The 25,651-nt window shown below is 39.4% G+C and overlaps 1 long non-coding RNA gene across 4 annotated transcripts; it reads right to left on the reverse strand.

Annotated features, from left to right (window-relative positions):
- Nucleotides 1-1,414: 1,414 nt before the first annotated feature.
- On the reverse strand, nt 1,415-25,606 carry LOC111940860 (uncharacterized). Of its 4 annotated transcripts, none has more exons than XR_015285140.1 (6): nt 25,010-25,606; nt 24,414-24,522; nt 17,121-17,256; nt 16,921-17,016; nt 14,281-14,381; nt 3,755-3,910 (listed from the first exon to the last, which is right to left on the reverse strand). It is a non-coding gene; the product is annotated as an uncharacterized LOC111940860 (long non-coding RNA). The 4 variants fall into 4 exon arrangements; XR_002869740.2 differs by lacking the exon at nt 3,755-3,910 and adding an exon at nt 12,248-12,415; XR_015285141.1 differs by lacking the exon at nt 16,921-17,016 and having other exon boundaries at nt 1,415-3,910.
- Between the last annotated feature and the right edge of the window lie 45 nt (nt 25,607-25,651).

A 25,651-nucleotide genomic window follows, 5' to 3' on the forward strand; every position in this document is an offset into this window, starting at 1 on the left:
CGTTCCTCTCTTTCTCTTTGTCCCATGTGTGCTTGATCACTTACCGACCCTCTGGAGATAAGAAATGAGACATGACAGATATTTTTGCTTAGCACTTTTTTCCCTCCCTCACTCCCTTTTGCCTCTCCTTTCTTCCATGTACAAGGTGAGAGTCTGGACCTGCTGAAATTCATTGTACTCTGGAATTCATTTAACTTTGAATTTTATACTCATGGAAATCAACACAGCCAAGGTGTCTTACTGGGAAAAGCTGCCTGTGATGCACCTACTGTTATTAGCTATTTCTGACAAACATTCCTTTTATTACAAAATCCCTGCACAATGGGAACATAAATTACATAAAAATGGGCAAGCCTGAAATGCATATTAACCTTCAATATCATGTCAACCACTAAAGCCTGAAAATTTAATGTAGTGTATCAGCAAAATTAAATTTTAGTTGTAGTGTGTTTGTCACGATTTCAAACGCCCTCTGTATGCACCATGCCTGTTTGAATGCATTTCTAATCCTCTCACTAAAATGTTGGGAGATAGTCTCCAGAACCAGCTAAATGGTACATATTTAAATAATAATTTTAAATAGTAAATTGTCTGATAAATAGAAAGGGCAATCTACAATAAGGACAAGATAAGTTTCAGCACACCCTCTTTCACTGAAAATGGAAGACTTTTTGGATGCATCAACTCCAGGGTCCCACATTTGGAAATTTGCACAAGCCACTAAGATAAAGAAGCCATTTATGGACTCTGTCTGCCCTGACTGTACTGTGGGAAGCCCACTACGACCTGTGCAAATGCTTATCACTGATGTGAATCATCCTATCTGAAATGCCAGATCTCCCCATACAAGAATTTAGACTCCCAGAGAGCTGTTCAGTATAATTCAGGGTAGCACTGCAATAATTAATGAGCCAAAACCTTCCTTATTTTCCAATTTCTTTGCTTTGAAACCAGCAAAATTCTTAGGGTCTGATTTTGCTCGTGTAAATCTGACAAGATTTGTAACAATTTCTTGATGACTTTGTATTTTCATATTCAGCTGCTTGATTTAAGTTTTTGAAATCTGCCTAAATTCTTGGAGTGATAATGGGTTAGGATGAGAAATTATTTCTTTAACACAGAGGAAATAAATATGTTTGAAAGTATGGGTGTCTGCAGGGTGTTGGTTTGGTTTGGCTTTTTTGTTGCTTAGCCTCTGATTTTGGTTTTTTTCATTGGAAAAAGTCATGGTGCAATAGAATGGATGTTTTATGAACATATCATAATCTTAAGCACTGGCAGCAATTCCATTTATTGAGCAAAACATAAAGATGTATTCAATTATCTACTGCCATGGTTCTCAGAGAACTGAGGAATAGGAGCAATATGTAATTAATCTTTTGTGCTGCAGTTTAAAATAGGCTATGCAATTTAATTTTTATTTTGTTTATTTTCTTTTCCTCTTTTTTTTTTCTGTGTAAATTTGTACATCACCTAAATTAATGTAAAGTCTGTTTACAACATAGGTTTTATCAGCTGGTGGGGTTACTGATATTTCATTATTGTGGGACTTACAACCTGCAAAATGTTTTATCATTCTGTTTCAGTAAATCAAAGCAAGTTGTTTCTGGAAACATCCCTTTGTGGAGCAAAGGAGGAAAATACCTCTCTGCTTCTACTTCTGTGTTTTCCATCCTGATCTGGCAGGTGAGGTTTGCTCTCTGAGGAGCCTGTCAGTGCTCTAACTCAGCTGGACAGATGGCTGCTGGGCTATGTCAAACATTCCCTTCCTCCTGGTATTTCTTGTCCTTGCTAGCTGAAAAATTGAGGAAGCTGCGACTGGATGACCATGCCAAGAGATTGGGAGCTCATGTGTGTACAGCTAAATCTGATTGCCAGAAAACCCACATGAAATAAGTGAAGGCAGAGACTGAACAGCTCTTTTACACAGTGCTGTGACAGCTATGCAGAGAGCTGTGCTTAATGGGAGTTAAATGGTGCAGTGGAGGAGATGAGCGCTGCTCACCTAACCCTACACAGTTGGAGATAAATCCTACAGATTGCAGCTGAATGCTGCTTTTCAGAGCTTAGATCTCCATGTTTGGAACAGGATTAAATCAAAGTGTAATCACATTAGAGTTACTCTTTAGTTATTTTACAGTTTTACAATAAATTTATGAGGGATGGATAAAGTTCAAGTCAATACCCACTATGATAAAGCAAAGAGATCACTCAGAAAAAGTTATACAAATAAGAATAATATCTGAGCCAAGAGTATCTGGAATATATTAATAAATACAGCTGACATTCTGTCCCATCTCTATTGCCTGGCCTCTTAGTCTGTACCCCCATATTTTTATTGATTTTATAGGAGAGATAATTTGTTCTGTAATAAAGGGTAACAGTATAACCTCTTGCTGCCCAGAATTACCAGAAACCAGGTGAGTAGTAACCTAGTTGGGTCTCTCAGCAGTAGACCAGCCAAAGCTGCCTGGAAATGTTGGAAGAGCACAAAACAGCACCCTGAGTCACACAAAAGCTGGCACTAAGAACAGCACAGGATTGTCACTTGGGGGTGAAATGTTACTGTAGGCAGAGGAGGCTGTGAATGAGTGGGAAGCTTACATCCTGGAGCAAAATAAGCCAGGAGAATATTCACAGGAGATGTCCTCTCTGCAGAGCAGGATGAAGATCTGATGCTGGGAAGCATCTAGATGCACATGTCTGTGTGTATGTGTGTGTGTGTGTGTGTACATACAACTGTGTATTAGGACAGAGGAAGTGAACAAGAAGCCAATACAGACTATGGATAAAAAAAGGATCAAATTTTAGGGTGCCTTTCCAACTCTAGTGGTTTTATACACTTGGTGTTTCTTTGTGCCAATACAAGGTACTGTCTCCTACCAGAAGTGCCCACTCAAGAGGCTAAGGGAAGGTAGGAATAGCACAGCTGGGGAGAAGAGGGAGGGAGAGACCAGGTACACTTCATGTTCCTCAACTTCCATTTCTGTTCAGCTGAATACAATGGCAGTAGGGTGTGGCTGAATGCACGTCCATGGAGATGGCAATGTCAAAGCTAAATTGATCCTACAGGCAAATACCAGGGTATTTATGAGAACTATCTTATACATAGATCTTACAGTGATTTAATTATTGCTCCAGCTTTAGGGACCAGTCACTCAGAAGGGAGCATTGCTGCTGCAGAATGCAGTAATTTCTGTAACAGGCTATCATTTGTCCTTTAAATGTTGTCTGAGAAGCTCATCTTTAGTCAACATTTGAGTAGGAAAACAGCTGTGGTAGCTGTGGGGTTTATATTGGCAAACAGTCACTTCTTAAAGCTGATGAGGGTAGAAGTTAAAATTGAAATATCTATTCCAATTCAAATCATCTATTAGGGGACAGAATCTATTGCTCCTGTGTACTGTGAAATTTGGCTTGGCAGAAATCACACAAAAAAGTCAAGAATTGCTGTGAAGATGTGTCAACTCTCCTATAAGGAAAGAAGTACAATTTGTGGAAAAAAGACCTACCAGAAGGTATAGTAAAAATGATGGAAAAGTTACTTAAGCTGACAATTATAAAACAGCTCCCTTCTGCCTGGGACTGCCCATACCAGAAATGGCATACCAGGAAAAAAATCCCAAGAAAAGGATACTTTTGTAGAAAGGATCAAAACAAATTGCAAAGGAAGAGTTGCTTTCAATTGTGCTTCTCATATGTCTCTGCTATGAAAAAACAAAACCATTTAATTTTCATAATTGCACATGCAGAACAGAGAGAGGGCACTTTTAGGAAGAAAAGCATCCTACGTTCCCAGGGTACCAGTGGGGTACATGCTGATGACACTTAAGGAGGAGGAGATGTCCAGAATCTGCTCCATGTTTCTCTTCCCCAAAAGTGTGTCTGCACCTGTAAAACCTGTAAAAGCCTTACAAGAACAAAAAGCCTCAAGTTAGGGGCATGTCAGCAGAACCACCTCAACACCCACTCTCACAAAACACTGTCTTCTTTAAATCATTGTACACCTTGTTATCCACATGATCCTAAAGGCAAGTCAGACAGGAGCACTGAAACTAAAGCAATCTTTTGCATCACTAATTTTATCTTAATTTCTCAGTGTCACCATTTATATATATTTTTTTAATTTTGGTGAGTGTTTCACAGCCATTAATAAACTTTAATTCTACTCATATGAGCAAAAGCACTTCTATTAGTCTCAATTTTTTTTTTAGACAATTGAGACTGAGGAGGAAATTGATTTTTAATTTTAGTTTTCACTATGAGATACATAACCCGACTTTTTAGGAAACTTGGCATTGTTAAGCCCTTTGTGTATAGGTCCATATAACATGTTGAGGTAGGCCCAGGGTTAGAAATCTAGTTGCACACTGCTGTCAGCATGATATGGTCCATTAACATTTAAGATCTGTATCCCCCTAATTTCTCTGTACATTGATATTAAAACTATTTATCCCACCAAATACAGTTGCAAAAGTGAGTGATCAGCACTTTGCAAAGCTTCTATCCACACTGCAAGCCAACCAGCTGGAAAATTAGAAGGTCTCAACTGGTCAAGGCTTGTAAAAATACTCCTTGGAGTAATGCAACAAACATCATGCAGAAACACTTAGGACAGATATTGTTATTCCCTTCCTGAAGTCTGCTCTGTTTGTTATACTCCTTTCAACAGATGCAGAAACATTGTCCAGTGTTTTGTAGACATAACTGCATATCACTTTGTTACTCAGGAGATCTATTCTGCACAATTTAAAGAGGAAACTACCTATGGAAAAAGAGTCTGTCTGAGCTATTGAAACATATGGACGATGAGTGGATTAAGGTTGCATGAGCAAACTTAATTGTAGCATTCTCTCTCTTGCATCCTTGATTCTCCAGCTGCTTTCAAACCTTGGCTGAGAAAATTTCTTTTTTTTGTTCTTCCTTTAATCCCTTCATTCCCCTGGGGTACTCAGTAAGGGAGGATTGTGCTGACACACAGCCATGTCTTCCTCTAAGCTTACATATGACCAACACCAAGTGTCCTTGACCACACCAGTACCCCCCAGTGCCACATCAGTGAAATGGTGTGCTGGTGTGCACTCACCAGGTGTTGGATCATGGATGAGGGAACCTTGGCTGTCACAGTCATCATTTCTATCTTTTAATACTCACACATCCTACATGTCAACTAACTGGGAAAAGGTTGGTGCCCAGTCAATTTGTTTGTATCCTATCTGGAATATTTGCTGATGTGGGAAGTCCTGCCCTGTTGAGGACAGCAAACAACAGTGGCCTTTAAAATGCAAAAGATTTTCTTGCGTGTAATGACCTGCCTCTGAGGCAGGGCAGCTCAGCTTCCTGTTAATAAATCCCTTGAGGTGAATTAGAGTGAAACAACACAGATTGATTGGTATCAGAGAGGCAGATTTGTTTTAAAACAATTTGATTGCAATGGAAAGGAGGTAGCAGCTCTTTTGGTTCTTTTCTAGAAAAGTAGGAGGATATCATGAAGAAAAGATACAAGTTAAAAAAAGAAAGAAGGAAAGGACAGAGATAGATTGATAGATAGATAGATAGATGGATAGATAGATAGATAGATGGATAGATAGATAGATAGATAGATAGATAGATAGATAGATAGTGGAGTGGAAGGATATCATCAACCATGGGCAAAGAGACAAGACTTGATCATTGCAATTTTGATGTCTGTGGTTGGACTAATGGTCACAGCCTCGATTTGTTGGGGATGGAAAAAAAGAAAACAAAAAAGGAGTTAATCAGGTTATATATATTAAAATTATTGTGGGAACATCTTGATGCCTCCTCAGGAAGGAGGTTCTTTGGGTCTTGTACAACACTATGAGGCATATGCAGTCATCTGGTGGAGAGTTCCCAAAAGAGTCAAAGGGTGCTTTGGGGTCTTTGGTGCTCCACAGTTCCCTCTAGAGATGTGACTGCCATTGGATCCTGCTTCTGTGCAGCTGTGTCTTATGGGGAAAGGGGGAAGTTGGCCTCAAAAAAGCATTACCCCACCTCTGTAGGATTTGCTTCTTATCAGACTTTCCCCTTGGTTGGTTTGAAACATACTGTTTAAGATAACATGTTCCTGATTGTCCTGGATTCAATCAAACCCGAGAAAACCTGGATAATGGTTAGGATGCTGCACTTGTGAAATTGCTTTCCCAGAATCCAGGGTAAGGCACAAACCAGCTTATAGTTGAGAAGCTTTTTCCTCCCACCCTTTCACAGGCCCAAGTATCTATCACACTGACCAGCAAATTCAGAGGACAACAATTACAACAAAACCTGGGACATGCTAAAAAAATACACACATAGAACAGTGATTTTGTGAAGAATAATAGAATATGCCCCATACAATGAATTGCTAGAGATCTCAGCCTCAGATTTCATTTTGTGAAAAGATGTGTGCCTCTTAAAATACATACAGCTTTGTCTTGGGTTGCAATGCAAGATGTAACCAAAAGTATTCTATTGCTATCTTTTGAAACCAGGTGGGCCAGTTTTCTATATCATTTTCATGACCCATTCCTCATAACTGGGGGATAGCTTCTGTTAAAGGGCCATTGAGTCTCATTACATGACTGATAAAATTACATCATCCCATTGTGAGATGCTCCACCCAGGGGCAGGAGCCAAGCCAATCTAAACATGTATGTCTTTGGAGACTGGGAACACCACAGGCAGCCTTTCTCCACTGGATTCCCAGAGGAGAGAAACTGGACCCATTTATACCACCGGACCTTCAGAGGTAAACTATACCCTTCTATGAGATCATTACTTCAACAGAACCACATCTGTCACTCCAGGAGAACTGCAGCCACCATTTAATGGGACTACTACCAACACCCAGACCAACAGGGTGTCAGGATGTATTCTGACTCTGTCAGTGGGTTGTTTTTGGTTTTCTTTTTTTATACTACTACATTTTTATTTTAATTTTCCTAATAAAGAACTGTTATTCCTATTTCCTATATCTTTGCCTGAGAACCCCTTGATTTCAAGATTTTAATAATTTGTGTGTGTGTGTTACATTTTTTCCATTTCAAGGGAGGTTTCTGCCTTCTTTAGCAGACGCCTGTCTTTTCAAACCAAGACAGTCTTGTTAGGAGAGAGATGGATACCAAAGTTTCAGCAGAGATAAAAGACATTTATCACAGAAACTCACCTGATGGAGAGGAGAAGAGCAATATTTGCACATGAATTTAATCAGATGGAGGAGTGAATAATACTTGGAATTCTTTGGATTGAAAATAAGCAGGCATTGGTAAATTGCTTGGAAGGATCTCATTTTTAGCTATAGTGCAGTGGCAACATTTTAAAATAAATGCAAGTAAGTAGCTTGTAAAGACATGCTGTTGTTTCATTTTGGTCAGATTCTGTAGCTTCAGTTAGTATGACAGAGATGTGTTCAAGAAAACTGCTGCTAATTTCAGTACAGGAAGGAAAAGGTATTAATTCTGTAAAGAAACTATGAAGGCTTGACCAACCACTAAACAAAATCTTTAAATGCAGACTTTTATTTTTAGGTTTTAGGCTTCTGTTAAAGCAAACTATGATAACAACAAGCTGTGATGGGTAAAACAAAATCCAGGCTCATTAGAAATGTTCAGAAGCCTTTATTCTAGTGTAGAAAATCCCTCAAAACCTGAACAGGACTGTTTTAATTCTTAAATCACAGCTAATCTCACCTGATGTATTCTGCAGCTGCAGGATCAAGTCCAGGGAGGTTATGGATTCTGGTGACTGACATGGGACTCAAGGAGACAGATTTCTGCTTGATTAAGCTCAGGAAACCATTTATTCAACATAGGAACAAACTCAGCTTAAATCCAGAGACAGAGAGCCCTGAACAGAGGCAGAGTGTTGGGTTTTATGGGACAGAGCCTGAGTGGAGTTTAAGGTCAGGGTCTAATGGGAACACAGCAAGGGAGAAACCCCAGGGGCACAGAACCAGTCAGAACCCCTTGGCTGTCACCCCACAAGGATCCAGTGTGGGGCAACTCCTCCTGGGCTCACAGGGCACATCCTCTGAGATAGAGAGATGGAATTCACTCTTCTGGGGCTTTAAAGCCACACCTCTCGCTTTAACAATGCTTGTCTGAAGCTAAATCTTTGCCTCCCTGGGCAGGGGCACCTCACACTCACTCTGTCAAAATGTTACAAATCTTGCATATGGAGAAGTGTCATGGCCTGAGAATTTCCAAATGTTATCCTCATCTTCATATTTTTTTTTCCAAAATCCAGAAATGACTTGTTTACTGGGTTGCAAAACTGTTTGTCTGTACTATGCACATCTCTAGGACTAACCAACACAGAACCAGAAGACAGACAAAATTGTAATAGGGCCAAGATATCAGAGGTTTCTGGGGAATTTCTTTTCTGAAGCAGATGACTGGTAGGTGATTTCTGGCCCCTGCTCTGTCTACATCAAGAAAAGAAGTGCAGACACTTCTGGTACTCTGCAGGTCTGAGCTTTCCAGAACTCACACAGCCCTTGGATTCATTACCTCAAGCTATCACTGGAGCAATTCCCATTGAATTCCCACTGGGTTGAGTCCCAGTGGCAAATAACTTTAGGAGAAATTTTCTTGGGCTTGCTTTTCTCTTCCCTGTCACTGGCACTGACTGTATTTGGGGCTGGCTGCTAAAGGAGTACAAGGAATTGGTACCTGTCAAGATCTGTGAGGGACTTGTAGTGCAGCCTTGAAAGGGCCAGGAGGAGTGGAGGACAGCAGCTGCATCAGAGCAGAGGGCACCACTGAAATGTGGCTGGTTTGTGTGTTGCTAGAACAGGAAGAATTTTTAGGAAGAATTGTATTGCAGCATTTTCCTTACTCTGTGTTAGGAAAAGGGATTGGGATTGCAACCAGGAAAGAAATTCTGAGCAAACCTGTTGTGGTGCAATGGGGTCTTTAATGAACAGGGCAATTAGTGATTAAAGGTGATATTCAGTCAAAAGGGTTATTTTCAGCTCAGTGGCTCCTAGAAAGATGCACTGGAACTGGCTCAGGAGAATCACTGCTTCTTGTGGCACTTTGAGAGGACACAGGTCAGCCTAAATTTTCTCTACTCTGCATTTGAGATTTGGTAATAGGTTTTGGTAGGGTTAGAGGCTAGAAACAGGTTGTGCTATTTCTACTGCAATATTTTTTCTAAATGAGCTCAGAAGAAAGTTCAGTAAAAAAAAAAATCTAGCTAAAAGGAAAGGATGAACTGTAACAAAAGATAAGTCATTACTGCATCGTCTTTAAAAAGTGAGGAAGGTGGAGATTTCTCTGCACAAGAATCTGATTACCAAGGCAGTAAAATGAGGAATTAGGAACAGAATTGATAAGAGTTGAAGAGACTATTAAAAGATTACAGAGTCCATAAACTGATAGACTAGAACAATGACTACTCAACCTATATTTCACACTCCTAAAGCAAACTAGGAAAACATGCAAGAAACCTTTCATGGATGTACCCAATGTTATACTATTCAATGAAATAAAATTCTGAAATAATATTAATCTGATGAAAACCGCGATGCACTCCAGGAACAAAAGTTACAAATATAATCTTTAGGCCAAGAAAGAGAATTTTTGATACTTCAAGTAAACAAGTGTGTACTCACAGTGTCAAATGAACACACGCAGTCATTAGTCATTCATATATGTATGTACACATGTTCCTATCCACATATAAATGCATGCTATTTTTTTCAGCATTCAAAAAATATTAATTTGTATGGCTTTATAAAAAAAAGAAATCATTCCCTCAATTGTATTATATGCCCTTTGATACAGAACATTTTTCTTGAAGTCCAGGTTATAGGGTCAAATATTGCATAAAATAACAGCAGAAAAGGAAGAAAAGAGATTGTAACCCTCTTGGCTATAAGCAAAAAGTTGAAAGCATGAAAGCAATGCAGAACAAAAGCTCAGAATGTCAAAATGATCCTCCTTAAATGCAAATATCACTTCAGTTCTAATATGATTATTTTTGCAGGGCTTGCCCTACTTTTTCTTTTTTTTTTTAACTTTTAGGATTAGTTATAGTGCAATGTGTTCATCCTTAGAGCCAGTCTGATGACATAAAATGCAAATGAGATTAAAGCACTTTTGTGTTTGCCTCTCTGTGACCCACTGAGGGTTTCACAGAGAGGTAACTGTTTCAATTCTGCTCTAGACACTTTTGGGTTTACAGATTCTTGTTTCTCCTGAAGAGCAGGGAAAAGGATGATGCTCAAGCCAGAGTGGGCTGAGCCATCTTTCCAGCTGGGGGATTTTGGAAACATCAGTGACTCCAGGCACAATATGTGTTGAGACACTACACACAGCCAATAAACACACACAATCTATACCTATCACACCCAGTATATTCTCATTAGGTATAAACAAAAATGCAGTCATTAAAATAATTTTTTTTTGTATTTTACCCTTCCAGGTTATAGCTTTTATTTGTGAATTTTATGAGCTCTTTTTTTTTTTTTTTTTGGTGAAGTTTTAATGGTCCTGCTGCTTCTCCAAATGTATTCAAGGAAGGATTTTGAGATATCCCTGATGATAAACAGATTTGGGGCACCAGCACTGTAGGGCGTGCTCAGGGTCATGAGTTCTCTTCTTGAGCTGTAAAACCTCACCATGGAATCAGAGAGTCAGAGAATATCCTGAGCAGAAAGAGACCCAGAAGGATCTTTGAAGTCCAGCTCTCAGTTCAGCCCTAAGAATCACAGCATGTCTGGAACTTGTGAGAGTATTTTTTTAAAACAGACAGCATTTTGCTTGTGCTTATTAAAACATAGCCCAGTCTGAGATCCCAATTTTCAGAATAAACAAACCCTCTACTAGCATAAATTATGACACACATTTGTAATCAGTTTCTTTCTGATGTATTGACTAGGGCTTGCCTGCTGATTTCTCCTGCTATACCCGAATTATCATGAATTATGATAGTGTATCTCTTGTGGAAATGATCCCCAGTTCATGTTTTTCTGTGCAATGCAAAAATAACTACCAGGATTGGAAAATTTCAAAACAATTCTATCAGTAATATTAAAACATTAGGTATAAATATAGGAAAAAAACCCAAGGGATAATTAAAGACTTAAAAAGAGAAGGAACTCTTAAAACTGGTTGAAATGTGAAGGAATCCTGCAAATATGGAATCTGCTTAACTGCATGTTTCATTTGAAACACCACTGGGGTGAAATGCACACTACTTACAGAAAGCCCTGTTATTTTCCTTGCTACTGCACTGGGGAGGGGGCAAGGAGTGGGTTCAGAGAGCTTTTAAATAGAATATCTTAATGGATCAGGGTCTAATTGCTAAGCCCTCGGGCTAAGCCATCGTTTTAGAAGCTGACACCTCCAGATGCTGAATAAGCAAAGCTTTCCAGCAGGCACAAAGCCTGGAAAAGGATATTAAGAAACTCAACAAATTTTCCTGAGACATTCTTCAGGGAATATGGAGATCATGGATCTTTACTCCCATCCTCGAAGAGTCTGTCCACTACAGGCTGTACCAGTAGCATGTCTTGGATGGTGCAAATCATCAGACTGCCCTCCCCATCTCCATGGTTAATAACTGCTTAAGTTCTAGGCATTTACTTTCTGTCCAAGGGTATACTTCATTCTTAACCTCTCTCCTTAACCCAGGAAATTATTTCAGGCATGTTGTTCAACAAAACAGCTTAGAGCTTCCTTTGCTTTAATGCACCATTTTTATTAAAAATATGTATATCAATTGCATGCTAAAGAGAGCATGCAATTGTGGGCTTTGGGGCTCATCATATTGCCCATTCTACAGGACAAAGGCACTGAACATGTGCTGGACACAACTACTTGAGTGGTAAAATCAGCTGGAGTTCAGTAAAATCCTAATTACTGCCTATCCCCCAGGCATGGTTGATGTTACTTTCCATATCTTCCTTCTTTGACGCCCCCATCTCCCCTCTCTGCCTGCTGAGCTCTGCACTGGCCATACAGAGATAATGGCAAGCTGAGAGAGAGGAACTCGCCTGAATCAGGACATGTTGCACATATGTGCACAGGTATAAGCATGTGCATTTTCAAATATGAGCTTGAAAATCATAGAATCACAGAATTATTTGGATTGGAAGGGATCTTAATTTTTCTTAAAGGAAAAAGCAGCACCACCTCTCCATTACTGTCAACTGTTAAATTTTAATGCAATAAATACACTGCTCTAGACAAGGCAGTTAGAGTATAGAGGTTCCACCTCTCCAAACATGCTATGATGCTTATTTTTTTTGTTATGAATCAATTTTATTAGATTTTAGAGCCTTATCAGAATGGAAATCAAAGAATTAAGCCAGATGTCACTATTCCTCCAGCGTATTCTTACTGTTAATAATTTCCTCATTGAGAATTAATTTTCAGTAGCAACTTTGGGGCATCATGGACGTTACTCACTAAAAATGAAAATATTAATACTGGTAAGTTATTCTGCATTGTTAAATATTAAGACTTTTTTTTTCTATGAAAACACTGTAGCACTAAACATTGTATGGATTTTGTAATGCTAAGTATAAAAGACAAAAACGAGACAGACTTGTTTTCCCATAGTTATATTAAAACCTCTCAGTAAATCTTGAAAAGCAAGCCAAAGCTTCTGTGAATTTAATACACTGTCTTTGCAAGTGCTTTAATTTAGGATAAATCCTGCATTGCTATAGAGCACTACCAAAAAGGGAATCAGTAAGAGCACAGGAAAGAACTGGAACAGTTTCTCTAAAATGCTGATCAGGAAGGAATGAGGAGTAAGAGCTTCAAGACACTGGTAGAGGTATCAAAAGTAATAATTTCTTACTCTCACCTTTGAAAAAAACAACACTTCAACATTTCATCAATCTTCCTGAGTATTTTCAAAATATTTTGAATTTACCCAGAATATTCTAACTGCTCTTCTCATGTTTTTCCTTCTCTTTTGCTATATAAACCAAGATAGAATACTCTTCCAGGAAGAAGGCAGGTCTTCTGCCAGCACTGATACTCATCTATTTAAAATTTTGACAAGCTCAATGTAAGTGGGCCCCATATATTACAAAGTTATCTGACATCATTCCTTCAAAGGTCTGTTAAGGTGATCTAGCTCAAAATAATGTTACATTTTCAGTATATGCTGATTCTAACTGTGCCAGACATCACAATCAAATAGAGAACCATAACAGACTTAAATACAGCCTTAACCAAATTCCCACAAAGAAGGATCCAGAATCCAATCCAGAAAGGATTGTTCTTTCAGTCTCAATAAATGAGACATTTTTCCAGTTGATGGTCATTGTTAGGTGCTTAACAAAAATCCCATCTGGTTCTACAAAGGGAAACACCCCCTCAAAAATGTAGCAGTAGAGTAGTAATAGAGACTCATTTTATGGAAAAGGCTGACAGTCTGTATGATGTTTGGGTTCAGAAGACCAGGATTTGAGATGTTCAAATGAGATACTTGAAGCTGTAACCAATACCTGTGTTCTTTGTGAGTACTAGATGCCATAGACTGTCAAGATGAAAAACGAGGGATGGGACCACAGTGCTATTTAAGATGATTTATTGCTCAAGTAAGCCAGATAAGATACTGATCTTGAAGGTGTGAGATTTGGAGAGGAGCAACAAGTCAGCTCAAGGTAGGCATGGGTTTCTTCTTCACACAGCAATATATAACATTTTGGTCCAATAGAGAGTTAAAACTTGTTTCTACTTAATAGCCCATCACCTTTGCCTAATTCTGCTGCACTGCGTCTGTCTTCTAGCCAATGAACTGAGAGGTCACGTACCCACACACACCTCTATTATAGCTTCCAGATCCTTGGCCTACCCTAAAAGTCACATTATTACAGCTTCTTACTTACTCAAGGCATATTCTTACTTAAAATTATAGGAACATAGGTTTATAATTTTTCTACTTAATGTTTGTGTATCTTTATCACTACATTAACCCAAGCTCTTTGTAAGGCTGCAGATTGAACCCTTCAGCATCTGTGGAAGTTTCTATTTTTCCATTTCCCACGACAGACTAAAAAAATACTGTGGATTCACTGATGTAATAATTTTTTGGGCACCTGAGCTGCAAGGTCCTGTTCCTTGCTTTCACACTGGTGTGCTTGGTGGGCCTAAAGAGATCACTCCAACCTCAAAGAGACTGTGTGTGTCTGTGACATAACTTTATTTTTACAGCTGTATTGTGAAGTAACTATGACTGTTGCCTTTGTAAAGCATTTTGACATCTAATGATACAGAAAGAAGTGGCTTAGGTTCCCATGTTCCTAGTGTTCTGTACCTTCAAAATGCTGTGCACTGAAGACTCCAGTGTGGAGCACAGAAGCAGCAGAGGAAGCTTCTGGGTAAGAATGGAAAAACGCAGTCCACAGCAGTTGCTTTCTATAACAGAATTACAGACATAAGCACAGAGAATTTATCTTGCTCCTATTACCATCCACACAGCAGCATGTGGAAAGAATACTTGTGTTTTTATCTACAGATAATGCCTTGACCATTTGCTCCAGCCTTTCATTGGAGGCACCATACATCAGGGACTTCATCTCCAGCTCTGTTTTGTCTTAAGAAGCATTACAGAGAGGTGATGAGGAGCAGAGAGGTTTCTGATGGGACACTAGGGAAAGGAGTTACTGAGTGAAAATGTCAAGGTGGAAATTCTTGGCAGCATAATCAAGACAGGCTCTCAGGACCTTTTAAAATATGTCTTTAAATCTACTTACAGTCTGGCTGAAACCAGATTTACAGTCTATTTTTGCAGCTGCCAGTCTCCACTTAGAAAAGCTTTAGTGTTGGATATGGACAGTGCACTTCAAAAGGTAGACAGAAACCTTTGAAGTGCACACAGGCTGATGTGAAGGGTTGCTCGAAAGTATAGGTTTCCTCTGACAACAAAGGTATTTAGAAATGTTAGGATCCCAAAGATGCTCAGGATTTTATCTGTCTAGGTGGACAAAGACTTAAATTTTACACCTAAGTGTGTTTATGTATTTAGAAAGCACATTTTCTGTATGTACCTTGTTTCTGTATGTGCATAGATGAGGGAATGAAGCCATCTATTTATATTGTGATATTTTTGCATTTAAGAATTTGTTAACAATATCTTTGAACTTATGGGAACACACTTAGAAAATATCTGCAAGGACCAGCTCCTGAATCAGTATAAATCAGTTGGGGTTAACAAAGCATATATTTTAACATTAAAATTTTGAAAATGTGCAAAATCTGGCGTTTCATTGTCTTCTTTTGAATAACTTTTTAGAGTGTTTATAATATTTATCAAATCATACATGTTCAACCCAAAATTTTCAGTGGAGTAGGTTATTTTGTAAAATATTTATGCACAATAATCTCACTGAAAAGGATGAAAAGATTGTCTTCAAACTACCCATTTACAAGACCCATTTTTTGTATTTATAGAGGGGTTTTTCCACTTAGGTTAAATAACTATCACAAAAATAAATTCAAGTACAAGCAAATCCCCTTGCCTATAACAATTAATGGTAAAATTTTGTTTTGAGAGTATTTATCTAGAGACATATGAAGTCAGATCACTAAATAGGTTTAAGCACTGTTGATACTGTAGAACAGTTCTATACTGTTGGCTATTGTATTTTGACTAAAAATGAGAATTTGAAATAAGAAGTGAATAGTCACAGTATAGCTAGAATCACAAAACAGCATTTAAAAAAATACATCTTACATGTTTTTGTTTTTTGCCAGAGCACTAGCAACATGTTTAATACACAAGTTTGAGAAAAAAAAAAGACAAAAAGGTGTTTTTACTGATGGCCTGCAGAAGGTTTATTGCAAAAACATGAAATCTGGACAAACATGTTTTGAAACAATTTCACCCACCTTAGCTACAACAGTGTAATTTATCAGGTGAATTATTAAGAATTTGCTGAAGTACACACAATTTCCTGTTTGCCTTTTGTTCTGATGTAAGTCTGCTGTTAATTGTCATATTGACCCATAGCTACTTTGTAACATCTTTTAGAGTGAGAATGCTGCTTTTACTAATAACTGGCAGTTAATGGAAAACAATATTAGTTTATAATACTAGAAAAGAGTATTTTTATTTTGACTCCAAAGTGTTGCATTCAAAAGGAAAAACACTTTTGACCCTTAAAATAACCTCAAATATTGTTAAGGAAGCCCAAGTACCCTTCTACTAGCTTTATTCCCTGGATTAAGAAGAGGAACTTCAGTACACATGTAGAAAAAAAATGCCAAATATTAAGTTGATTTGATTTTAGAAAGTAAGCAAATATATTGGGAGCTTTTCTTTCCCTGACAGCCACTCACATTTTGCTTTCAATATAAGAAGATATGAGAAAAAGAAATATAAGGAAGCTCACACATATGGAGCAAGATCCACTAAAGAATGAGGACAGTTTTGCACCAGTTTGCTGGATCAAAGCTGGCCTTAGAGTGGTTGGCAGCTGCTGGTTTTCTGCCCCATTTCAGGAATCTCTGAGCAGTAGCTGCAGTAGTTTGTGCACCTCCTTCCCCTGCCATCAGCACAGGGGCTGGTGTCCAGGGCCACTTTACTCCTGGCTGGTCTCCAGCTGCTAAAGCAGCTGGCCCCTTGAGGCTGCTGGCAATCAGTGAAAATCAAATCAGTGCTGTGCTGTGAACTGGTGCTGGAGTGAACTGATGCTGGGAAAGCACAGAGTTGGTATATTGTTCCTTCTTAGCCAGAAATGTAGATCAGCATTTTCAGAGAACTGTTTTCTGTCTCAAAAGGTGTTCCAGTCTGCTTTAGTGCTTTAGTAATTTCACATTTAGACATGTGCATTTAGTCTTATTATAATGAAACTGGAGAATTAAAAACTTGTAAGAGAAATCAGGCATCTTGATTCCAGTAAAATTATTCTGAATCAAAATTTAACCTAAGGATGTACAAGGCAGCAATATTTACCTGGCAGGATGAAGCACCCTCTGGAAGAAGTTTTGTAGGGGGAAGCAAAGGAGAATGCATACACATCCTTGTTCTAGTGCTGGTCAAGTTTGGTTTCTTTTTCACATGAACAATAATAGAATAGATATGGGGTCCTAGTGTCAGACAACACAAATAGGACTTTGTCTCATAAAGCCAATTCTGATCTGACTTTCACTTACCTGGAAAGTCTGTCAAAATCCTGCTGAGTGGCAGAGGCGATCACAACCTGGTTGATAGGTAGGAATTCCAGACTTGTCTCACTGTCTTCCAGGACAGATGAGAGAGTCCCTTTTCTTCTTGTGTGTCTTTTGTCCCCTGCCAGACAAGGAAGAGAGTTTTTTGTGTCAGTCTTCTAACACCATCAATTCTTATTGTACTGAGCCCTGCTGCTCACTCTGCTCTGTGGCAGCTTTTGTTGGTTCCCTGCCCTATCTCTCTAAATCTAAGTCAATATTTCCAGAGAAAATGCTGCTTAATAACTTCAAAGAGTTATTGCTTCTGTCTTTGTGTGTACATGGTACAGCAGTGTGGAGAATAAAGAACAGACACAAAGTGACCTGATTCCCATATTTGTATTGAAGATTATAAAGTGATGCTTGTCCAAGAAAATGCAGTTTCTTTGGCAAGCATGCTGATGCCAGGAATACATGTGAATATTAAAATCCCCAGAGAGACAGGGCGCTTTCTAAGGAGCAGTTTTCCATATCAGGTTTCAGGTGATAAGCTGGTTCTTTGCTTCATGCATGAGCTGGGAGTGCAAATTAATTGTGAAGTGGTCTGTCAGCAAATATAACTAAAGCAACACCAGTTTCACTGCACCTCCACAACTTGCTTCACTTTCCGTCTTCTGAGCTTCCCAAGTATTGCTTCCCTGGCCCTTGCTGTTATGAGATTCATCTTCAGCTTCCCCAGTTCTTCATCTCCAGTTAAAGTTTCTCAGTTGAGGTAAGCAGGTATCCCACATATGGTGCTCTGTTTTCAGGGATTGGTTGGTGTGGTGAAGCATTGCAATATGAAACAGTAATTTCTTTTTAATTGGTGAAGTTCAAGGGGCATTGCAGGTACTTCCTTCCTCCTGATTGCATTCCTCCAGAAAGAGCCTATCTTTTTGCAAGATGGGTTAGACTTCTCTAGAAATGCAAATAAAAAGGCCTTATAACCAAGATGCCATGCAGAGAAAAGCTAACACAGATGGGATCCAGATGGGGAATTCTTGTTGAGATAATCACAAAGTGGTCCTGTGCATCTTGCCTATGCAGACCCAATGCCTGGAGATACTGACTTCTGCTGAGTCACTCAGTGACTGAGAGGGGAGCTCATCAATGTCTGTCAAGGACCAGGCTCTGCTCAGTGGGGCCCAGCAATGGGACAAGAGGCCACAGGCAGAAACTGATGCACAGGAAATTCCATCTGAACATGAAGAAGAACCACTCTGCAATGACCGAGTGCTGGAACAGATCACCCAGAGAGGGTGTGGTGTCTCCTTCACCTGGAGATATTCCAGAACCATCTGGACTCAATCCTGTGCCATGTGCTTTGGGATGACCCTGCCTGAGCAGGGGAATGGGTCCAGATGACCCCTTTCACCTGGACCCATTGTGGGCTTTTGTGATCATCATAGCACATGACTTGGCATCTTGGTTTGTGCATAGGCTCTACCTTTTAAATTCTATCCTGTGTTTGAAAAAAATGAAGGGCTTGGTTCGGTCCTCTAAAAGCTCCCATTACACCTGTGATGGCTCAGTGACTTTCCACAATGTTTCCCCAGTTTCTTCTCCATCCACCAGTAACAAAATTCCAAAATGTATTCTATTCATCCACAGTCCTTCAATACTGTCTGTGCTGCCCTAGCAACCAGTGCCATCTTTTCTGATCTGAGCCACAAGGCTCTCATTTTGACCATTTGCTGCTGGTTTAGAAGCTGGCCTCTGTGCAAGCATGGATGACAGCTTTGACACTTGCATCTTGTTTCATACATACTGGCATACTCATTGCAATGAAGCAAATGTCATTGTCACAGAATTAAACAGTTTTTCCCTTTGAGAGACTGCTGTTTTTGTTGACATGCTTTTAACTACTGGAATTAAAACACTAGAAGCAGAAACAGGGCTTTGGTAGTTCTGCATAAATGGGAAAATTCTCCCTGTCTCATCATTTAGCATGGGCCAAAGAGAAGTACAGTATTTGGCTGGGATTCCTAATCAGTTACCTGCATAATCCAATAGCTTTCATACACTGCTACTTCTCAGCATCACATCTACTTTATTCACAGGTGTATCACATTGAGACTCTTCCAGCAGTTAAATTTGAGACCCAAGAAAAGGAGAAAGAGAGAACCCTCAGCCTCATCTTACCCCTGCCCAGAAAATTCAATACAAACATTACATTTGGAGTGCCTTGCCTTGACTGCTGATTGATTGCTAAATTCACTACTGGCATATCTACCTAAGTACATGTAGGGAAGACTCTGGCCCTCTATTTTGAAGGCTTACCCAACTGTGCATCCACAAAATTGGAACAGCAGCAGTAATTTGGCTTCCTCTGGCTCTTTCAGTTTATTTCTGGGTAGACCCCAACTGCCTTTTAGAGAGATTTGCTGCTGCTAAATTTTTTTAACAGACCATCTGTCTCATTTTGTATTCTAGAACATCCTTCCCCTTTTCTTGTCATGCTTCCAGCAGAGTGAGAAGTTGGGCTGCTCGTGCTGTAGATAGTTACCAGGCTGCTGTTCTGTTGCTGGTGAAGAAGAAAAGAGAAAAGGCCACCCTGTCTCTGCTCCCTTTCCTTGGGCAGGAAATCCTCCACTCCACTCTGCAGGGAAGGGTCTTGGCACCTCCATGGCTCCCCCAAGAATTTAATTTACACTGAAGACATTGCAAACTCCTCCTGTAAAGCCTTAGGACCAGACTGAAAATAGCAAAGGTGGACAGAAGGGGCCAGGGGCTTTTTCTCCCCCATGCCCAGGGAGAGTGTAGCTCTTCCTGTTGTCATACCCAGCTAGCAGGAACACATCAAGAACAACAAATCTGCTGCAGATCTCTTAGAATGATTGACTCATAGTGTGGCCTGGGTTGAAAGGGACCTTACAGGTCAACTGGTTCTGTTGTCCTGCCATGGGCAAGGGACACTTCCACTGGACCTGGAGCACAGGTTGCTCAGAGCTCCTTCCAACCTGGCCTTGAACACTTCCAGGGATGTGGCAGCCACTGCTTTTCTGTCAAACCTCTGCCAGGGCCTCACCACCCTCCCAGCAAAGAATTTCTTTGTAATATCTGATCTAAACCTATTGTCTGTCAGTTTGAAGCCATTCTTCATTGTCCTGTCACTCCAGGCCCTTGTAATTAGTCTCTCTCCATCTTTCCTTTGGGCTCCTTTCAGGAACTGGAAGGCCGCATTAGGTTACCACAAACCTTTTTCTTTTCCAGGATGATCACTCAACACTGGGCATAGCAGGGATACAGCAAAATAATCTCTGAAGTGTGAGGTACAGCTGGAGAGATTTTAAACATGCCCAGTGCTGCCTTTTCCAGCCACAAGCATCATCAAAACAGAAGGTAGGCAGAAGATAATTTTATTTGTCTACATATCTGGTCCTGACACTGATATGTTCAACTGTTTTCAGCTAAAGTAGGTAGGAAAGCTGCTTATAATAGAAGCCCTGTGGATTTTGCATTCCATGTCAAAAACCAAAACTTACAAGACTTAAGAGAAGTGAAAACACATAAGAACTTACTACTGGTATAAGACTATATGGCATATTTTGCTGTGAGCTCATCACAGAGATCTGGAAACACTAATTATCCTCATTTGGTTTCAGATACCTAGGTTGTTGCTGTTTCCCTGAATGGTTTGTACAGCCATTGGAGAGAAATCTGAATAATCTGTTTAAAAAATCCACCTTAGAGTAAGCTGAAGTACACCCTAGAAGTTTGTATTTTCTGGAATTGCACAGTCTAAATCACTAACACTGTTGTAGATATCTTTGCTGCAGAGTTCTCATCTGACCAGATAAGTCCCCCTAAAGAAACTGTTGGAAGAGCTCAGGAATAATCACTTAGGAAGCCATTAGAATTTGGCAAGAAATGGAAGGCACACTGATGCTAATGGTGGTGATTAATGTACTAATTCATCAGGCAACTGGATTATCCCATCTGAGATATCTACTTGTGAGGCAGAGCTCCATCACCAGGTCACCACTCTGACACTGATTTCTGAACTCCAGCCTCATAGAATCATAGAATCATGGAATGGCCTGGGTTGGAAGGAACCTCAAAGATTATCTTGTTCCAACCCTTCTGCTGTGGACAGGGACAACTTCCTCTAGACCAGGCTGCTCAGAGCCCCATCCAACCTCATGCTGAACACTTCCAGAGATGAGGAATCTACAGCTTCTCCAGACAACCTATTGCAGTGCCTCACCTCTTTCACAGAAAAGATTTTTTTTCCCAACATCTAATCTACACCTACACAGTTAGACTGTATCCATTTCCTCCTGTCCTTTCACTATTTGCACTTACTCACTGAGGAAATTCTGAGCCCACCCAGTCTGTCCAGAGCCTCATGAGGCTTTGGAAAATCACAATAAACAGGACACAAGACAACTACAAATAAAGAGGGCGTGTGGCAGCAAGGATGAAAATGAGTCCTACGAGGAACTGTAGAAAACCCTACAAACAGCAAATGTCAGGCCTGTGTGCATCATATGAACAAAGATGCCAAAACAAGAACTACAGTTCATTGCTTTGCACATGTTTTCAAACACAGTGTAGGATGAACAGACAAAAGAGGGATTCTTTGCAGGAGCAAAGGAAAGTGTTTCTGCTGGGCAGTTTAGCCTGGAGAAAAGGAGACCCAAGGGAGACTTTATCACCCGTTACAACTCCCTGGGAAGAGGGTGTAGCCAGGTGGGGGTTAGGCTCTTCTCCCAAGCAACAACTGACAGGAAAAGCAGAAATGGCCTCAAGCTGCACTAGGGAAGGTTCAAGCTGGACATCACGAGGAATTTCTTCATGGAAAGGGTTGTGAAACTTTGGAACTGTCAGGAAAGTGGCGGTGTTCTCCCCCCCGGAGGTGCTCAAGATTGCACTTAGTGCTATGGTCTAGTTGAAAAGATGGTGATTGGTCAAGTTTTGGATATGACAATCTTGGAGCCTTTTCCAACCTAAGTGATTATGTGACTCTGTGATTGTATTAATATTAAAATAAAAAAATAAATTAAGCATTCACTGATTTATGCTGAACAAAGGGAAAGGCATCTGGTGCCAAAACTGATGGGTACAAATAATTTATTTTTATTGCAGGGTTGTAAGATAAAACAAACATTGTCTTATTTCTCTGAAATATAGGCAATGGGGCAAAAATCCTGGAGAGGCATAAAATAAAAACCATTTTGAGAGAAGCTGAACATTACTAGGTTCAAATGTATCTGTCTGCTCCTTATGACCAGAACTTCTGGAAGGGCAGTTTATACTTTCCAGGACACAGATGAATTTTCAAAGGGATAATACATCCTACTACAAGTTCAAAACTTATGCCTTTATAACCCTTCTTCAGCTTACTTTTTATTTTTCTAAGAAAGATGACATCAAAAGAGAATAGTTCCTAATGCTGGGATTGGGTCATATAAGCTCTAAACACAGGTAGCCTTACAACTTAATTTATCCTTTATTTCTACACTCCTTACTGGGGAAAAATTACTGGGGGTTTAGCTCGTTCCATTTTTGCTGCCAAAATTATTGCCAGGGCTCTGAAATCAGAGCACAGGTCAAGTTATTATTTTTCAATCTCTTTGGAAAGCACCTTTTCAAGGAACTACCATTTGGGCTTTTTTATATCTTTAAGAAACTTGATAGCATGGATTGAACATGATGAATACAGAAATAACCTGCTTTCCTGTCTGGAAAATGTAGTGAAAACATAGCAACTGGTAGCTTTGAAAATGTGAGTGATACTGAGATGCCAGTTCTAAAACTATCAGACCCGTAACTGAATAAATAGATTTAAATACTGTTTAGTGGAAATTAGATGCCACAGGAAAGAAATGAAGACAGTAAGTTATTTCTCTGTGATGTAGCTAACCATAGTACCTTAAAAGCATTGATGTGTAAAACTGTTCAGTGTTCAGGGGTTTTAAGTCTTAATAGACATCTTGGGGCTTTAACTCTGCTGAAGTTCTGTAGCAGTAGGCACAGAATTAAGTTGGCTAAAAGCAATTCAGAGGGCAGTTTGCAGTTAATGCCTTAACAAAATAGGGTTAACACTGAGAACTGGTAGCTTATATTTCAGTGTGTGTGAGCAAAACAAAAAATGCCACTTCCCCAAGGAAAGGAGGTGGTTTTGGCCTTCATCCATTTATATAAAAAACTGTATAACTTTATCTGTGACTGGCCAGCCTTAGCTGAAACTTCCCATAAAGTGATTAGTGACATGGTCTAGAGGCACCTGGCAGACTTATCATCTACTGAAAATACAGAGATAATTTTCTCTTTGGCTACAAATGGATGCAAATTGAATGTTAAACTGGAAGAATCACTAGGGATTTGCAGAGTGGAAAATAGATAAGAGAAACTAAAATAAAAGTGTCTGACAGGATTTTTCATTTCTAAGAGCAAACACTGTTTCATGATGGGCAACAAAGGACCAGATGTGTTTTAATAGGTTGCTTCATGGTTGCAAGACATTGATGTCTTGGCTGGACACACTAGTGTAACCCAGACACATCTGACCACAGCTGCAGCCACAGGTGTGGCTGTGACCCTGCTCATACAGATTCCTAGGCCTTTTTTCAACGTGGCTAAAATGTAGCTAAAATAACAACACTAAAATGCATTTAGAAAACAGCCAAACGTAAAAGCAAAACCCTCTCTCAGTAGTAAATGATAATAGATTGCTTTGGAATTTAATGATCATCTACTTCCAACCCATGATAAAGTATTTGTTTTCCTAGTTTTTTTTATTTTCTTCCAAGTTAAATGTGACCGTGGAGACACAATTGCCAATATAGAGATACGTATTTTATTAAGGTGTTATTAGTTTAAATGTGACCACTTTTTATCAAATTTATAACCACACAGATATAGTTCACATTTTACTTACAGACACATATTGATTTTGCTGGTTCCTAAAAGGCACTTGGAAGACATGGTAATGGAATGGGAGCTGCTTTTTCTTTCAGATCAATTAGCATGAATTTCATGGACTGTATAAAATGGACACATTTACAAAGCTCAGCATATTCCTGTGGCTTCTCATGCAGCAGCAGCACTTGAGCCACTTAGCACTAGCAACACACTTGCTGGAAATGCTCATGAAGAAGTGAACCATCAAGCACAGGCTTTTGGCATGCTCTGACACAATCTAACTGAGTACATACATACATCTAACTGAGTAAATACACCCCTGCAGTATTTACTTGATGAAATGCAAGCAGTGAGAGCTGCTGCACGTATCCCCCTTCCGAAGGCAGCACTCACCAGAACTGGTGCCCAGGTTTAGCTGTTGCCATAGGTCAGCCAGCACTGCAGAGGTGGGGATTCATTTGCTTAATTGTTCTTCCTCCTTCTCTCCAGCCTTACCTATAATCTGTGCAAAACCTGGCTGAATTATTCTTGTAAAATACCAACTAAGAAGTTTATACCCCTTTTATTGCTGTTGTTTACCAGATTGTCTGGCCAGATTGTGTCATGCAAATCAATTACATCTTTGTTTGTTCAATGAATTTTAATATCCATGACCTTTATGATAACTTTGTGTTATCAACTTGTGATTGATCATTAAAATTGCACTGTAACATTTTGGATGCTTGGCTAACAGACTTTGATAACTTTCTGACCAAAATGATAAAAAAAGAGATTTTACAGTTGAATTACTCAACTTGAAGGCTGCTAAATATTTTTAAACATTGATCACAGCAAAACTTTTGGCAATTGGTTATTTTCAGAAGTTTCTGATATTCTCAGGTTTTTAAATGAAATTAAAAATACAAGAGAGATTTTTCTTCATAAAAAAAAAAAAAGGAAAATAAACCACCCCGGTGCTAAAAATTCTTATTCAGAAGGGAAATTCTCACCTCAAACTGTATCTGTTTTCATGTACTGTGAACAGGACTTGAACATGAGCTCAGCAAATGGTAAGACTCCAGTATTGATAGGAAATAAGAGATAGACAGGGAGACCAGGACAAAAAAAAGAAAATGACAATGTTGAGAAAACAAACAGGAACAGTCGAAGCAGAATTTTCTAATATAAATTCAGTATTTTAATTTTAACATTTCCTAAACTGTCAGTATTTAATTATTCCTTTAGATTTTTGAGCAGCCCTGAGAGTGATATTAGTTGCATATTTTGCTTTCACAATCCTGTGACCTGCATTTGGCCAGTGAGGTGATTTAATTTTAATAGTGCTTATTGATTACAAGTCAGACCTGAGAACAAAAGAGAAGATCTAAGGCTGCTTGGATATATATGAATTTCTTGAAACAGAGTCTGAGAGACTGATGTTGTGCTTCCACTCCTGTGTGTTCTTCATTCACATGGACAATCTTCAGGCACTTGAAGGTTGTCCATGTGAATGTGGCTTAAAAGCCACACCCACAACTTTCTCAGGGCAGCACAGAATTTCCCATCCCTGTCTGCTGCTTCAGTTTGTGTTGGCACCTGACAACTGCACAAACACAGTTATAGACATGGAATCATGGAATCATAGAGTCATA

This window comes from Cyanistes caeruleus, chromosome 3, assembly GCF_971803275.1.
Source record: "Cyanistes caeruleus chromosome 3, bCyaCae1.hap1.1, whole genome shotgun sequence".
Lineage (NCBI taxonomy): Eukaryota > Metazoa > Chordata > Aves > Passeriformes > Paridae > Cyanistes > Cyanistes caeruleus.